Source organism: Helianthus annuus, chromosome 11 (assembly GCF_002127325.2).
Source record: "Helianthus annuus cultivar XRQ/B chromosome 11, HanXRQr2.0-SUNRISE, whole genome shotgun sequence".
NCBI classification, from domain to species: Eukaryota; Viridiplantae; Streptophyta; class Magnoliopsida; order Asterales; family Asteraceae; genus Helianthus; species Helianthus annuus.
The window spans coordinates 148,437,664-148,443,663 of NC_035443.2; the positions used below are offsets into that span (position 1 = coordinate 148,437,664).

The 6,000-nt window shown below is 33.8% G+C and overlaps 2 long non-coding RNA genes across 2 annotated transcripts; both read right to left on the bottom strand.

The window, feature by feature from the left end:
• Window positions 1–65: 65 nt before the first annotated feature.
• On the bottom strand, window positions 66–1,039 carry LOC118483693. The gene is made up of 4 exons (XR_004871086.1): window positions 919–1,039; window positions 640–820; window positions 477–545; window positions 66–379 (listed from the first exon to the last, which is right to left on the bottom strand). It is a non-coding gene; the product is annotated as an uncharacterized LOC118483693 (long non-coding RNA).
• A 4,346-nt stretch (window positions 1,040–5,385) lies between these two features.
• On the bottom strand, window positions 5,386–6,000 carry LOC110887197. The gene is made up of 4 exons (XR_002563135.2): window positions 5,938–6,000; window positions 5,815–5,841; window positions 5,596–5,624; window positions 5,386–5,486 (listed from the first exon to the last, which is right to left on the bottom strand). It is a non-coding gene; the product is annotated as an uncharacterized LOC110887197 (long non-coding RNA).

Consider the following 6,000-nt stretch of genomic DNA (forward strand, 5'->3'; position numbering starts at 1 on the left):
GCAACAAACATTGAGTAAAAAGCAACATCAAGTACTGACACAAATGTTCTGAATACGATTGAACGAAAAAAAACATTGAAAACTTGTTTGAAGAAACTGAGATGTTTATTAGATTCTGAGACTACTTTTCCAGATTTGGATTCAAAAGACCCACCTTCACATTCAAACCTTCATTGTTCTCACAATCACCCGTACGTGGTTTAGTTGAAGATTGAGATGAACATAAATCCACATCATAAACGGCATCCAAATTACGCTTAAGTTCATTCCCCAGCATCTTCGAAGAACAACAATTATCCGCTCCGGAGGGTGTAGTAAACATGCTATTGTTCAAATTGGACATCGGCGTGTCGTCATCACCGGTACGGGAAACAGAATCCTGTAAAAAAATTAAAAAGGTAAAAAAACAGTTGAAAAAATAAGGTGAATGACAAAATATTGAAGCATTAGAGAACTAAAGAATTTGTTTCACAGACCCGGATTTGGATGTTAACAGTTGGATTTGAATCAGAAGGAACATCATTTAAAGGTTCATCATCAGCAGACTGTATTTATTTCATATGTTTCAATAAATGTTGTAATGTGCTATAAGTTTTTTATAACAAAAAGTAAAGCTAACGTATAGAATAATTTTCGAACCTGGAAAGCATCAAAATGCCTATCAAGATCTTTGATGATTGCAGGATTTTCAATCAACTTTGACACCGAGTAGCCATCTGATTTGTTTTTTTATGTTAAATGAACCTATGGCTATCTTAAATGCAAACCTCCTATTTAGCAATGCCTTCAGCTCCTTGGGAAAGTTACCTTCGCTGGCTAACTGTTTGATACACATTATTATAAAGTTAACAATGTAACATAAAAACATTAAAACGTATAAAGCAATTAAGGAAATGGTATTTGGAAAATATAAGTTACCTCCATGTTTTTATCCAACAGCTGGTTTGCGTTAACCTTTATCAGTTTAACAACTTCACGTTCAAACAACGTCAAAGTAACGATCCCGGTACAATCCTGAACACGTATTAGAACTTTTATCCTATAAAAATTTCAAATAAGATTTTATTAACGATCGATCATGTTTCATAATATGGACAATAAATGAATCAAGTAAATTAACCTGGGAACAGACACAACAGTTCTTTTATTGTACCGATCAGTTTGGCACTCCAAGATAGTTACTTCATCATATCCTTGACTTCCATCTTCCTTGTCCTTGCAAATAGTGTTCGTAAGAACCTTTTTGTTGCCAGTTTTACATGCATTGTGAAACCATGAGTCTTCTGAAGCAAAGCTCTTAATTGTTCCCAGGATAATAACAAATGTCACGACCCCCGACCCCACCCTGGACGGAATCGGGAGCCGCGAGCAGCCAAGTGGTACCGGTGGTTATTTTAAAACGTTGCAGTGGAAATGTTCATCAGGACCGTGAGTTAGGAAAAATATCAGAGTTTTGAAACATCGGATTTTATTTATTAAACAGATGGGAGTAAACCCATATTTTACAAAGGTAGCTTTAGCATGACAACATTTCTTGATTTAGTTTAATTGATAAAATAAGCCATTTCTTTAAGCCTTTCGGTGTCGTACCATCACTCTTGTTCCAATCTACTGTAATTACCTGAAACGCGTTTTAAAAAAAGTTTTGTCAGCAGGAAATACTGGTGAGTTCATTCATTTTTGTTACGGAAACATATTTGTTATAATTCACAGTATTAAGGGTGATTGCAATGTTTCTATCAACCAATTACCCCAAATCGGTATTTGTCACTCGACTGTATCTGTGACTATGGTCAGATCACCCATTGGCTAACTCGTTGTCCAATGGTGACGGGTATCAAGTAATGTATACAAAACCCCACATACCGGCAGTAATTGAAGACTACAAAAACTTAATCCCTGTAATTATAACTGGAGAACATTTTGGTTTTTATAAAACACTTTGATAAAAAGAGAATGACTCACATTTATAAGCATGCAGTATTGATTTAACAAGCTTCTTGATTCTACTCCTTCTGATAATTAAGCATATACTTTATTGTTTTGAGCCTTCTGATGATTCAGCATCCATTTTGATTGTAGGAGTATGGTGAAGAGTTTCGGGTAATTAAACATTGAGTTTAACAGAGTGGAATACGTATTAGTGTAAAACCACATCAAACCTAACGATGGTCACGAGATCCGAACCTTAATGAAATTCACAAAGTATAGTCTTATTCAGACAGTACTTTGGCATCCGTTTAACGAACTCATAAAGTACAGCACTTTGGCATCCGTTTAACGAACTCACAAAGTATAGCACTTTGGCATCCGTTAGTTGGTTCCTGAATCGATCGGACAGAATATCGCATCGGTGATTATTGGTTAGAACACCAACGTATAGAGAAAAGAAGAAAAGAAATGAGCAAAGGAAATGAATTCCTTGGCTTCCTATTTATAGGTAAGAAATAGGAAATTTCTAGGAAGTTTCCTTTGTATTTCTAGGAAATTTCATATAGCTTTTCTAGGAAGTTACCTCTGCGTTTTCTAGGAAGCTTCCTTCCTACATATCTATCCTCTTACACCTTCCTAGCACCTTGCTTTGATATTATCTATCTCGTATATATTTATTTTCATGTATATCTATTTAGGTGTTTACTAAATCTTACTTAGCTGATTAATTAATCTTACTTAGCTTAATTAATCTTGCTTAGCTTAATTAATCTTGCTTAGCGTAATTAATCTTGATTAGCTTAATTAATCTTGATTAACTGGTTAATTAATCTCACTTAACTGATTAATTAATCTTAACGGTTTAATCAAGTAATTTACTTAGCCGATTAATTTAAATAACGTAACTAGCTGATTAATTAACTTACTTAGCTTGCTTAACTGCTAAGTTTCCTTTTCTGTTAAGTTTCCTTGAGTTATTAAGTTTCTTAACCGCTAAGTATCTGATTAGCTAAGTTTGGTATACTAGTTTAACAGCTTCCTGATTATGAGTTCTAATTTCTAGACACAAGAACTCGTATTAGTGTATTAACTCAATTCAACTTTAACGATAATCACGAGATCGAAATCCTCACAACGAATGACAAAGTGCAACACTTAAACATCCATCGAATTCACGACGAATGACAAAGTATAGCCCTAATGTGGGCAACACTTAAACATCTATCGGATAGTTTCAATCGATCGGATAGGGTATCGTACCAGTGATTAGAGTTATTACCCTAATAACGGGTAGAGTTTCGGGATTTAGAAGGTATAATCCCCAGCTACTATTTACTATAATAAACGCTGAAGGAAAGAAAAGAATTAAGCAGTTTGAAACGTAGCAGTGATTGATTTAATACCCTGTATCCGTAGCAGCGTCTTGCTATTTTGAAAGTGAAATTCGAGCTAAATATGAGTGATTTTGAGAGTTTTTGGGAGCACAGACGAAAGCCCCATGCATGGGCTATTTATAGCCTGATTTTGAGTTTTACGCAGCCCGCGTAAGCCTTAACAGGCTTTTACGCGGCCTGCGAGAGCCCCTAATCTACGCGTAGGCTTGGTGTGTCACGAGTAGGTTTTCCAAGTGAACGACACGTGGCTTAAACACTTATCCGGAACAATTTTAAGTTGACGCGGCCCGCGTAAGGTTATGCTTAACCTTTACGCGGCCCGCCTGAAACTCTATCTTCTTGTTTTCTTGGTTTTCCATGCACGTTAGGGTTTCAGGGGTTCGGGTTTTCACCTACGGGTCGATTTGGGACATTTTGCAGGTCCTTACAACAAACTTTTCCCGTATGGATAGTATATAATTTACTACATTATGAAAGTTAAAAAAAATACGTATAATAAAAAAATAATAAAAATTGTAAGAACACTTGGGATATTTCTCTTAATGCTCCAATCGTACTAAAGGGAATATTAGATAGACACTCATCAGACATTGACTTCATAAAAGAGGAACTCAATCCAGAGTAACCGGAAGACGTTGACGCAGTAAGCTGAGCAAGGAAACTGTACAGAAATAATAACGTTCTCTTGATATTTCGCTTAATGTTCAAGTCTGCTTGAAGTTTATCTAATTCTCGTAATTTTCTCTGCAAATTTTACCTTCAGAAGCAAAGTACTTGAAAAGCGAACTAATTCACAACTGCTCAAGAAATAGAAAAAAAAATCCAGCATAGTTAATAAGAATATCTTAATATCTTGAAATAAAAATAAAAATTTAAAAAGCTTACTGAGGACTCAACAGAACTTGAACCATATGGCATACTCATACATATAAAATACCTATAACAAACCAAACAAAAAATAGGCTTAAAATAAAAAAAAAATACATTTTTTAAACATCTATGAAATTCTTTAAATGGCTGGAAATAATGTGATTGTGTGTTTTCAATTATTGTGTGTTTAATAGGCTTGTGCGTCAACAACAGAACCTAGTTTGACATACAGAGAGGTCATTTAGGTTTAAAACAAATGCTATATATCTTTCCAAATTATGAGAAACTTGAAAGATAATGTGATTGTCGTAAATTATGCAAACCAACACAAAATTTGGAAGCAATTAAACTTTAATATAAGTTATCTTGAAAAATTTGGAAATACGTTACAATTTAGACAACTTTGATAAGTATCCATAATTGATATAAATTTCAAAAATTCAAATTTTGAAATAATCAGTCAAAACAATTTACTTAAATAGTTAAATATTATTCAAACTTAAATTCAAAACCAATGAGCTTAATATATTCATAATATAATCAATATCTTGATGATTGTGAAAAAAAAAATCAATCACATTCATGGACCTGAGAAGAAGCTCGAGACCACTGATTCAATTCATACCTTAGTTGTCGAATGAAGAATGTTGTCTAGAAAAAACTAATCTTCACAATCAGTACATTGCTAGAAAGCCTTAATAAACCCTTACCATCTTGTCGGATGAAATATGAAGAATATCAAAAAAGAATACGAAAAATTGAAGAACGAAAATCAAATAACAAATCAGAACAAAATCCATGCCCCTGAAAACATAAAACGAACCTGTCCAAGAAGTTTAGCATCTAAAACCATAGACAAATGTTCAGCAAATCATACATAATGGCATAACGATTATTGCACCAAAAGTCTTTAACAGCTAGTGTGTAATCTCAACAAACATTATCAAAATCGTACCTTAACATCAAGAGCCAAAATCATTGCACCAAAAAACCTTTAACATCCTGCCGCACCAAGAACGAAGCTCACAACTTACTTGAAGGTAATACACAAAAACTCTCAATAGATGTAATCTGAACAAAAATAAACAATAATATAAACAAATCAATGTAGCCTTAATCTTAATATAAAATCGGTAAAACGAAGTTGAAACAAAGCAAGATATTGTAAGATAAAGTAACATTGGAGTGAAGAATTGAAAACATTAACACCTTCATCCTTCCTTGAACCATCGTTATTAACTGAGACCATACAGGTATCAGATATAGCAACTTGAACACGAAACCCTAGATCTGTAAACAAACAAACGATGAACTTGTTTTTTTTTAGAAATCACATACTGAACGCAGACCGTTTGTTTCCTGAATGATAAACACTGAAAGATGAAAAAAAAAATTGTACCTTGAAGATGTAAAATGGATGTTTGATGTCTGCAATCCCATAGAACAAATCAATCACATTGCTAATTAGCAACTCAAAGTTCCAAAATAGGATGAAAATAAAAAAAGACGGCATAAAAATAGACAAAGAAAAGGATTAACAATTGGAACCGATTAACAAAAGAAGTGATACAATAGATAAAGAAAAGGATAAACAATTAGTAAAAAAAAGATTTCTTACTTGCTGCTTGAATCCATGGATCGAAATCTAAAAAGAGAACTTATTTGAAAATATAGAACATTAGGGTTTCAGTTGTGACCTTGAATCTATGGGATCAGTGGTGAAAAGGTACATGAGAATCACCATTGTCGATTTGCTGAAGAAGATTTTTGGATTTGCGGAAGATGATGCGTAGCGGCGCTAGGG